The sequence below is a fragment of the Lolium rigidum genome, chromosome 5 (genome assembly GCF_022539505.1).
Source record: "Lolium rigidum isolate FL_2022 chromosome 5, APGP_CSIRO_Lrig_0.1, whole genome shotgun sequence".
Lineage (NCBI taxonomy): Eukaryota > Viridiplantae > Streptophyta > Magnoliopsida > Poales > Poaceae > Lolium > Lolium rigidum.
In genome coordinates this window covers 22,861,608-22,872,928 of record NC_061512.1, presented here as the reverse complement: position 1 = coordinate 22,872,928, position 11,321 = coordinate 22,861,608, and positions in this window count along the sequence as shown.

Sequence of the window (11,321 nt, the reverse complement as noted above, 5' to 3'; positions counted from 1 at the left end):
GCACTACTTAAAGCCCTTGACCTAAAAACGCGAGGGGGTTCGATCACTTTTCCAGAAGACATCCAGAACTCCGCCGTCATCGCGAAACCCAATCTCGGGATCAGAAACTCCGTTCTGGCACCCTGCCGGGACGGGGAATTGGAGGAGATCATCGCCATCATCGCCACCGACGCCTCTCCATCGACCATCCATGTTTCCCCCATGCATGTGTGAGTAATTCCCCCGCTGTAGGCTGAAGGGGATGGTAGGGATTGGATGAGATTGTTCATGTAATAGCCATAAGATTGTTAGGGCATAGTGCCTAGTATCCGTTGTTGGTACTTTTATGATATTGTTGAAACTTGTTATGCTTAATGCTTGTCACTAGGGCCCGAGTGCCATGATTTCATATCTGAACATGTTATTGATTCATGATGATATTCATTGTTTTATGATCTTACCTGCAAGTTGTATATACATATTGCTGTCCGGAACCCGAGGCCCCAAAGTGACAGAAATTGGGACAACCGGAGGGGAAGGCTGTGATATGAGGATCACATGTGTTCACGGAGTGTTAATGCTTTGCTCCGGTACTCTATTAAAAGGAGTACCTTAATTACCAGTAGTTTCCCTAGAGGTCCGGATGCCACCGGCTGGTAGGATAAAAGATGTTGTGCAAGTTTCTCATTGCGAGCACGTACGACTATATACGGAACACATGCCTATGGTTGTTTAGTACTTGGATACTATTTTACTATTATCTGCAAATGCCTAGCCTTGATTATTACATGAGTTATCTTATCCATGCAGCGCCCGTTCATCCATCCCTATGCCTACAGTATTTTAATCCTGCTGTTTACTAAAATCACTACTGCTGTCCTTATTACACTACTGCTTATATTTCACTACTGCTACTGCTATAAAACTGTTGCTACTGATAAACTATTGCGAGCAAGTTTGTTTCCAGGTGTAGATGAATTGACAAGTCCGCTGTTAAGGCTTACAAATATTATTTGGCTCCCCTGTGTCGAATCAATAAATTGGGTTTTACTTCCCTCGAAGACTGTTGCGATCCCCTATACTTGTGGGTCATCAAAGATAAGACACTAAACTTCTCCTGTACAGTCTCCCCCACTTACATGTCGCTGATTCAAGTCACGAAACACCAAGCCAATTCCACATCACCACCAAGCCCCGACTACCATTTCTAGTCCAATGATCTCAGCCTTCCTGACATTCTCCGCCAGCATCATGGAACCAAAGCGTGCTCCATGATATTACCAGCTAGCACAGCTTCGAAGCACTCCCTCTGAAACCAAACGGTTAGAAAAACATGGGTACACAAGACCGAAAACCACCCAATCCAGCAATCTTCAGCCATTGATCGCCGGCAGGGCCTTCCGAAACAAGACTATCCAACCAGACTGACGGGAACAAGCTTCCGGCAGATCTTCACTTGGCGCGAGAATTCGAGGACCACCACCATTGTTCGCAAGACTAGCAGCACCCTCGCCGTCAATCAACTACCAACCAGATCGACAGACATGGAGAGGGCAGTCCAGCACGGCCCGTCGGCGTGGCAAGGACCAACACCAGGACCACAGCTGCCTAGGCCCACCCAGTCCAGATCTTCGCCCAAGACCCAAATCGGATCGAGGCGACCTAGAGCACAACCGCGTGGTCGGGCACCCGGCAGCGCACCACCGCCTCCTCGTCGCCGCTTCGGTGGAGGCGCTTTGGCCAACTGGGACTAAAGCCTCTTACAGGTCATGACAGAAAGCCCTGTCTCTAGTAGTGGATATGGTGATGAACTTCAACCTTTTCCATGTCCAACTGAAATTGTTACATAAATTTTTTGAAATAAAATAGTAGCCGTATTCCTTTAAAAAAGAAATACAACATGTTCGTATTCCCTCGAAGTATACATATTAGTAGTTCCGTTTCAGTCCATAACAAAATGTGGAACTAGAATTGAAGCGATTCAAGTTAAGGATTGCATCTCTGTACATAGAGCGCTAGTCCCTTGGATCGTTCGCTAGGACACATAGTTCAATCAATATATAGAATACCAAATGCATCTTCATTACAGCATATGATCCATGGTATATTTATTATAGATTGCAAAGCTCGAAGCTAGCTCAAATAAAACTGTTCGAATTGAAAAAAAAATTAAAGCAAAAAAAGCTCCATCATGCCACATACGGACTTGCAGAGTAGAACATTGCACTCAAGATCAATCCAAAGCTCCTCAGGCAAACTTCGTATATCGGCTAGGGTCCGGGTTTTCAGGCAAATACGAATGATGGGAGTGCGGGGAATTTTTATAGGGGCCTTTTCTTGAGAGGGAAAGGCAAAGAAGTGGAACAAATCGATGCAAAATCGTTGGGATTTTGTTTGGGATCAAACATGTCCTCATGGGACCCGCCAGTTAGGAAAAAATGAAGGGAAGGGCAAGTGGGAGGGCTTACTAATCGCTAATTAGTGGTAGCGAACAGGCATCGCTCGCAAACGATCCTAACTCCGCCCTCGCATGCATCGTTGTTGGGCCATCCAATAAGGGCTTTTAAATAAAAATCCAGATTTAAAAAGTTTTAGATTTAAAAAATTGTGTAGATTTTTAAAAGTTTACATTTGAAAAATATTCAACTTTGAAAAATGTTCAAAGTTGAAAATATACAAATTCATTCAATTGTGAAAAATGTTCAAATTTGAAATTTGTTCAAATTTGAAAAATATTCAAACTTGAAAAATATGTTCAAAATTGGAAATATTCACGGTTTAAAAATGTTTGAATTTAAGACTATTCAAATTTGAAAATTATTCAAATAAAAAATTCAAAAAAATAAACAGGAAAAAGAAAAAATAGAAAAAGGAAAAAAAAATCCGGAGAACTAGAAAGAACCCAAAGAAATGCCGAGCAAAAACTTATAGAAAGTTCCTGAAACATGAAAAACCGCGAAAACCAGAAAAAACGTGTAGTAGCGCCAGTAACGAATCACACGTCTAATGGGCTGGCCGAGAACGCACGAAGCTTAATAAGGCACGATAATGGGCGATAAATAGGGTTTGCTCTGCTGTGGGGCTCCGCTTCCGGTTGTTTTAGGCTGGCGTGGGCCACTGCGCGGGCACGCGTGGGTGGGGTTGGCTGGGCCGAACCCAGCTCGTTCAATCCAGTCAGTCTTCTCCTTCTTTTTTTCCTTTTCCTTTTATTTCTTTCTAATCTCTTTTCCAGAATTTGTTTTAAGCATCCAGATTGACTCAAATAATTTTCTAAAAATTTGGAAAATTCTGAACATGTTTTTAGGTCATTACGGAATACTTTTCCAGTCTAGTTAAAAATTCAAGAATATATTTATGCACTTGGCCTTTAGGCCATTAACAAAATAAGAATAGGAATTTAGGTTTACGCAACAAAACAATTAAAACCTTTTAAAACTGAAACTTTTTCATGCCGATGTGATGCAATGCATAAATTTGAAAATTCCGAGATTTTGGGATGTTACAATAATCTTGCTCCATCTATGCTTTGCTGAAATACTACATTTAAGCGATTAATTGTGCATTGCAAGTTGGCAGATAATATGGCGAGAAGTGGATATTCTAGTTCTTTGTTTCTTTAGCTATATGGTTCATCAGGGGGAGGGGAGATCGAACTCAAAGCATACAAGATACTATATATATAGCACAAAGTTTGAGGTACTAGCTAGTTTCAGGTCATAATACGAATCTCTAGCACAACCATATACGTACAGGGCGTAGACTCTTACATGAACGATTACTTGTTCCTCTCTCTGAAAAAAAGGACTAGTAATTGCGTTGGGCAGGACAAGTCGAAGCGACCAAACATGAAATACTGAAAAACTACTACTTTAAGTCGATAACGAAATGGATGGAGTCCCCCTCTTGGATGTTATAGTCGGCGAGGGTGAGGTCATCCTGCAGCAGTTAATTGGCGAAGATGAGGAGCTGCATCTGGAATGGAACATCCCGTATCTGTGCCTTGACACTGCCTATGGTGTCGGAGCTCTCAACCTCGAGCGTACAGGTGTGCGGGGTCATCATCCTCTTAACGTGGATTTTCATCTGTCGAACAACAAATCTAAACATGAGCGATATTCCTAGCTAGTAATACTAGTAGACATTAATTAGTGATCATACAGTTGGCCGGGTAGCTTACCTTGAACAGAGGCAAAGACGTACGGTGGCGCACCGGCGATTCCTGGGCGGCGGTTGCCCTCTGTGCCTTTTTTGGCTCCGTCAAAGTTGGAGATCGATCGATCGGGTTGCGTACTTGCCTTGGTGGGGCAAAGTAGCCTGTCGATCGATATATATATGGTGTCCGGGCACCTAGGAGCACCAGTTAATTTACCTATATATATATATATATATATATATATATATGGGAAATAGTGGGCTACCATGGCGCATAGCTACGCATATACATCCATCCATTCATCAGCTCTATAGAGCATTTTGGGCCATAGATGTAATTAACGCCGTTACTCTCCTTTTCCTCACCCACCCCCACGCCCCATCTCTCTCTCTCTCCAGTCCACACTCCCCTTTTCCCCTCGACCGTCGCCCCCTAGCACCGCATCGAGCGAGCGCCCCCACTCGGAATCCCATCGCCTCGGTTGGCGACGTGATCTAGCCGCCCCCATCTCGCGTCGCTGATGGAGCACCGCCCGCTCGGCCTCCAATCCCGAGCCCCATCACTACCGCGAGATTCCACCCTGCACTCAAGTTCTCGATCTGGATTTGTTTCTCCTCTTTATTTTTTCCGTGGATTTGCTTCGCCGTTTGAGGAAATCAGACCCATGGTGTTTCTTTTCTTGTACATGGTGCTCTCCCGACCCAGATGCAATTTGCTGATTTGCTGATTTCATGGATCCACACCGCTTTCGTTTTTTCAAGAGTTTTTTTATTTTGATCTGTCTCCTGATCTCGACGCACTTTATTTGTTCCAGGCGTGAAGTTTCTGTAGGCAGAGGTGGCTGTCGACTTTGAATCGGAGGCAGAGGTGGCTGTACGTGCTGGCTTGGAAGGACGACGGGCATGGTCCATCGGCACGGCGGTGCTTGGGGCCGCGCGACACGGTTCCTCGGTGACCCCGAAGCCTGGACTCGCACGGGGTGCAGCCCACGGGAGACGCGGTGATTGGGGCCTCCATCTGGCCACCATGGGCAAATCCCGTCTCTCTCTTACTCTCACTCAAATTAGTTTGCTCCTGATTTTTCTTGGTGACAAACATTTTGAAAATTTTCTTGACGGTGGTTGGATGGCAGGCACTGCGGATTTCTTTCCGGTCTGATCTGTATGCCTTTCTTCGTCCCCATTTTTTTTCCTGTCTATTCACCATGTCTCCAGCATCGTTCCATTTATTCAGGTTGCAAGATGGTTTCGTTCCTTTTTTTGTGATCATAATCATACACCCAACATCTCTGCAGACCGCGCGAAGGTGGAGAAGTTTGCTTGGGGGGTGTGGTGCCAACTGGAGAAACGAGCAGCCCCGACCTGGGCGTCGGTCTATGGAGTGTGGCCAGGCGGGGTGTAGTGCAAGATGGATCTGGGCTTGCTCTTTTCCCCGCGATTCGGTTTGCTGCGGCTGCGCACGGCCTGAGGGATGGCTCGACGGCAGTTGACTCGGTGGGGGCGGCGAGTTGCTCCGGCTCCGAGTTGCTGCGGCTGCGCACGACCACCGGGTAGCTCTGGCTCTAGAGTGGAACCCTGCGAACGAGCGCGCGCGGCGCGGTTGTCTCTCGGCGGGGGCGCCATGCATGAGCCGCCGGGCCAGGAATTCACCTCCTTTTGATTCTTGATTTTTGGTGTTGTTCGGATGAGTTGTTCCAATTCGTAAGTTTTTTTTTGCGGTCTCCAGTTCTGAGTTTATAGCTTCTGAATGTGCTCGTGATTGCGATCCAGAGCATTTTGGAGATCCGGTGAATGGACCGATTTTTTAGATCTGATTTTTTATGTGCAGTTGAAATAAAAATAAATAAATGCTGCAGATCCATTTATTCTGGGTGGATATTTTGCTCCCGATCTGAATTGTGCGGATCATTTTTTTCTTGCTCTGGTGCTTACGATTGGAATCTTCCAAATTTTCTCTCTCCAAGCTAGGCTAAATCGTGATCTCCCCTAAAAAAAATCTAAATCTTGATCTCCCTAAAAAAAATCTAAATCGTGATCTAAAACTTCCCAAAAAAATCATGATCTAAACTTTCCAGGTCGCTAAATCGTAATCGAAACTTCGACGAAAAAAATTGTGATTTAAACTTTCTAGATTCATGGGTGGCACGACTAATCGCCTTAATTTGCCCGCTGCCACTGCAGTTTTTTTTATGAAAGTACGGGCCTTTTTTTTGCATTGACGGAAAAGCTTAACAGACAATAACGGTGGCGTGAATCACAGAACAATATCGAACGGTAGTAAGTGCGTGCGTAGCTATCACCCTAGGTAGAAAATCCGGGTCGATATATATATATATATATATATATATATATATATAACTATTCTCGAACCCTTTCTGAACTTCCGGGTGTTTCCTAGTGAACTTCTCGACGGAATACGAGAATTACATGTTCGTGCGGACAGTATTTTCATGATGATTTTCAAACCGCTTATCGGATTGATGCGTATAATATACCGTTGGATTCGCACGGAAATTTCACAACTTTTTCGTGTTCATTGTTTTCCCAAATTCTATACTGATTAAAAATAATTTGAAATATACAAAACAACGTTTTCGCGGATTTCTCTATTTCTGTACAGTTTTTGGGTTCCTGTTTTCAAACCGTTTATCGGAATGATGCGTATGATATACCGTTGGAAAGGTGCTGACTAGGCGCACCTTTTTCATGAAGAACACTTTTCTAAATTCTTTATAGTTTAAGAGCAGATTTGAAAATACGTGATTACGTTTTTCGAATTTCTCGGTTTTTCGAACTGTTTTTTGGGGCTAATTTCCGAACCACTTATCGGAATGTTCCAAATGATATTGCGTTGAAAAGCTAATGATTAGGCGAATCTTTTTCATGTTGAATGTTTTTCCAAATTCTAAATGGTTTTAGTTTAATTTCAGAAATACATAAAAGTGAAGATAACGCCGACACAAGAACATTTCGAAATTGGTTCATCTAGATTGATTAGGTGTGGCATTGCGGTATGTTAGAGTATTAATAGAGTTATATTAGTGCTAATTGTACATTGAGTTGGTCGATTTGCGCAATCGGTGGTCGTACGAACGATTTCTATGCGTATGATTTCCGTCCAGAAAAACAGAGTGCATGAGGTGCTCGAATATAGAAGTGAACTTCCTGATCTCTGTTAGTGAACTTCCGATCGCGGTATAAAATTTTCAGGCATGTAATAAAATTATAGCGAACTTCTGTGGATGTGAACTTCTTCTCCCCTGAATCTGAACTTCCCGACGGACTTCAATATTGTACAGGGCGAACTTCCGAAACTTTAGTCTAGTTTCAAGTGAACTTCAGAAAATATAGCGAAATGCCGTCGCATCTGCACTTTCTCTGGATACAGATCTGGACTTCCCCTTATCTGCATCTGAACTTCCAGACGGACCTCAACATTGTAGTTCATCCTTGGACTACGGGTCCATAGCAGTAGCTAGGTGGTTGTCTTCTCCTCTTGTGCTATCATGTTTAGATCTTGTGAGCTGCCTATCATGATCAGGATCATCTATTTGTAATGCTACATGTTGTGTTTGTTGGTATCCGATGAATATTGAATACTATGTCAAGTTGATTATTGATCTATCATATATGTGCTATTTATCTTCTTGCATGCTCTCCGTTGCTAGTAGAGGCTCTGGCCAAGTTGATACTTGTGACTCCAAGAGGGAGTATTTATGCTCGATAATGGGTTCATGCCTCCATTGAATCTGGGACAGTGACAGAAAGTTCTAAGGATGTGGATGTGTCTGTTTCCACTAGGGATAAAACATCAATGCTTTGTCTAAGGATATTTGTGTTGATTACATTACGCACCATACTTAATGCAATTGTCTGTTGTTTGCAACTTAATACTGGAGGGGGTGCGGATGCTAACCAGAAGGTGGACTTTTTAGGCATATGCATGCTGGATGGCGGTCTATGTTCTTTGTCGTAATGCCCTAAGTAAATCTTATAGTAGTCATCATGATATGTATATGCATCTCTATTCTGTCAATTGCCCAACTGTAATTTGTTCACCCAACATGCTATTTATCTTATTGGAGAGACACCACTAGTGAACTGTGGACCCCGGTCCTTTTTTACATCTGAAATACAATCTACTGCAATCACTGTTCTCTGTTGTTTTCTACAAGCAAACATCATTCTCCACACCATACGTTTAATCGTTTGTTTTCAGCAAGCCGGTGAGATTGACAACCTCACTGTTAAGTTGGGGCAAAGTATTTTGATTGTGTTGTGCAGGTTCCACGTTGGCGCCGGAATCCCTGGTGTTGCGCCGCACTACACTCCTTCACCAACAACCTTCATGTGGCCTTCATCTCCTACTGGTTCGATAACCTTGGTTTCTTACTGAGGGAAAACTTGCTGTTGTGCTCATCATACCTTCCTCTTGGGGATCCCAACGGACGTGTGCTTTACCGTCACAAGCAGCTCTTTTTCTGGCGCCGTTGCCGGGTGATGACCCACAAGTATAGGAGGTGTATCGTAATATCTTCGATAAGTAAGAGTGTCGAACCCAACGAGGAGTAGAAGGTGTTGACAAGTAGTTTCGATGAAGGATTCACTGTAAATGCTCACAGACAAGTATTCAAGGGGTTTAGATGTAACAGGTGAATAAAGTACGAGTAAGTAAAGTGCGAGAGAAATAATTGCAGCGAGTGGCCCAATCCTTTTTAGCACAAAGGACAAACCGGTTTGTTTACTTATAATGACCAAACGTTCTTGAGGACACACGGGGATTTTAGTCTAGTGCTTTCGCTTCATGTAGCTAATTAATCTTCATTGTTTTGATAAGTGTTGTGTGGGTGAACCTATGCTAATGCACCGCCCTTCCTAGGACTAATACATACTTGTGATTATACCCCTTGCAAGCATCCGCAACTACAAGAAAGTAATTAAGATAAATCTAACCACAGCCTTAAACTCTGAGATCCTGCGATCCCTCTGGCATCGATATACTAACGGGGGCTCAGGTTTCTGTCACTCCGGCAACCCCGCAATTAGCAACCTAATACAAGATGCACTCCCCACTACAAGAAAAGTTCTGATAGACAACGTCTAAAAAATCGTCCGCTAAGGGGTATTTTTCGTCGCCTATGGGCCTAACCCGACGATATGGGTTCTGTTGTGGAAACTGCGTCAGGCAAAGTCCAACGACGTTTTTTCGGTCCGTCGCGCTTGGGCGCCCTTCCGCCACGGAAAATCGGACCGTTGCGCAAGTGTTTCCGGGAGCCCGTTGACTCGCCGACGTCATGCAAGCCGACACGTGGCGGACGCCGTTAACCGGCGATTAACGACGTTAACCGGCCGAAACCCCGTGGTAGATGGTAGGCCCACACGAGGCCTCGCCACGTCTTAAGCGGGCCGGGCCGGATGACATAGTTTGACCGGTCAACTATATAGCTGGGCTGGTCCATTAGTTACGTGGGCCGGGCCTAACCTCTAATGTTGATCGGTCAAAACTTAAATGGGCCGGCCCATTTAACATGTGGGGTCCACCTTACAACGAATCGGGCCGGCCCAAGAAGCAAGTGGGCCGGGCCAAAAACACAGTGGGTCCCACTTTCCTGTTAAAAGGCCGGCCCATTTAGTGTGTAGGGTCCACCGTATAGCAAGTGGGCCGGCCCAACAAGCTAGTGGGCCGGGCCAAAAACACAGGTGGGTCCCACTTTCCAGTTAAAGGGTCGGCCCATTTAGTACGTGGGGTCCACCATATAGCAAGTGGGCCGGCCCAACAAGATAGTGGGCCGGGCCAAAACACACGTGGGTCCCACCTTCCAGTTAAAGGGCCGGCCCATTTAGTATGTGGGGTCCACCATATAGCAAGTGGGCTGGCCCACCAAACTAGCGGGCCGGGCCAAAAACACAGGTGGGTCCCACATTTCTGTTAATAGGCCGGCCCATTTGGTTTGTGGGGTCCACCATATAGAAAGTGGGCCGGCCCAACAAGATAGTGGGCCGGGCCAAAAACACAGGTGGGTCCCACCTTCCTATTAAAGGGCCGGCCCGTTTACCATGTGGGACCACCATATAGCAAATGGGCTGGCCCAACAACATAGTGGGCCGGCCCAAAAACACAGGTGGGCCCCACTTTCCTGTTGAAGGGCCGGCCCAATTAGTATGTGGGGTCCACCATGTAGCAGGTGGGCCGGCCCAACAAGATAGTGGGCCGGGCCAAAAATACAGGTGGGTCCCACTTTCCTCTTAAAGGGCCGGCCCATTTAGTATGTGGGGTCCACCACAAAAGCAAATGGGCTGGCCCAACTATTTAGTGGGCCGGCCCAGTAGTATGTGGGGTCCACCTTTTTGCAAGTGGGCCAGCCCAATTAGAGTGTGGGGTCCACGGTAAATCAAATGGGCTGGCCCAAGAAGTAAGTGGGCCAGCCCGTTTAGTTGCTGTTTATATGCCGGCATAATATGCGCTTTAGGATTTTGCGGGCAGGCACATATGTGATTTTGCTTAATTGGGCCATTTAAGGGATGGGAATTCGTGATTTAGATACTCGAGAATATTTACGCAAGCATTGATTTACGTCGAATAGCCTCACTTACCACAAGCACCAAAGAAAAAATGCGCGAAAGAACTATAAAAACTAACTAAATATTACATCACTGCAAGGCATTGAAAAAAATATTACGTAACCCGGAGAAATTGAATGGTAATTAAACCTAGCAATACGATGAAGCGATCCGGCAATCTTTTAAGTTGTCCATGCAAGCACCTATATCTGAAACAAAGACATTACAAGTTAAGACAAAGCAACAATGGAAAGGCAAAGACACTACAATATTGTTTGCCAAAGAATTTGGAACTCATCATTTCGTCGTTATAACAAGATCATTGTAATGCGCACAATAAGCAAACAAAGAGTGCATGCCGCATACCAACGAGCCAATATAACGAGCATGTTAGAATGAAACAAGCAGACTTACTACCGTCGAGTCCCATGCAAACCAACATGTTCGGGGAGTACAAAATTGGCATGAACAACATAGTAGCAGAGCTATAAATTTTGTAACGACGATCGAGCAAGATACGGAATATAGTGGGATCACTCGTGAACTTGTATAAGAGGGAATGCAAACCAATATGTTCAGCATTCCATATGTGAGCGTCATGCCAAGTCAGAGAAACAAGTCGATAATGC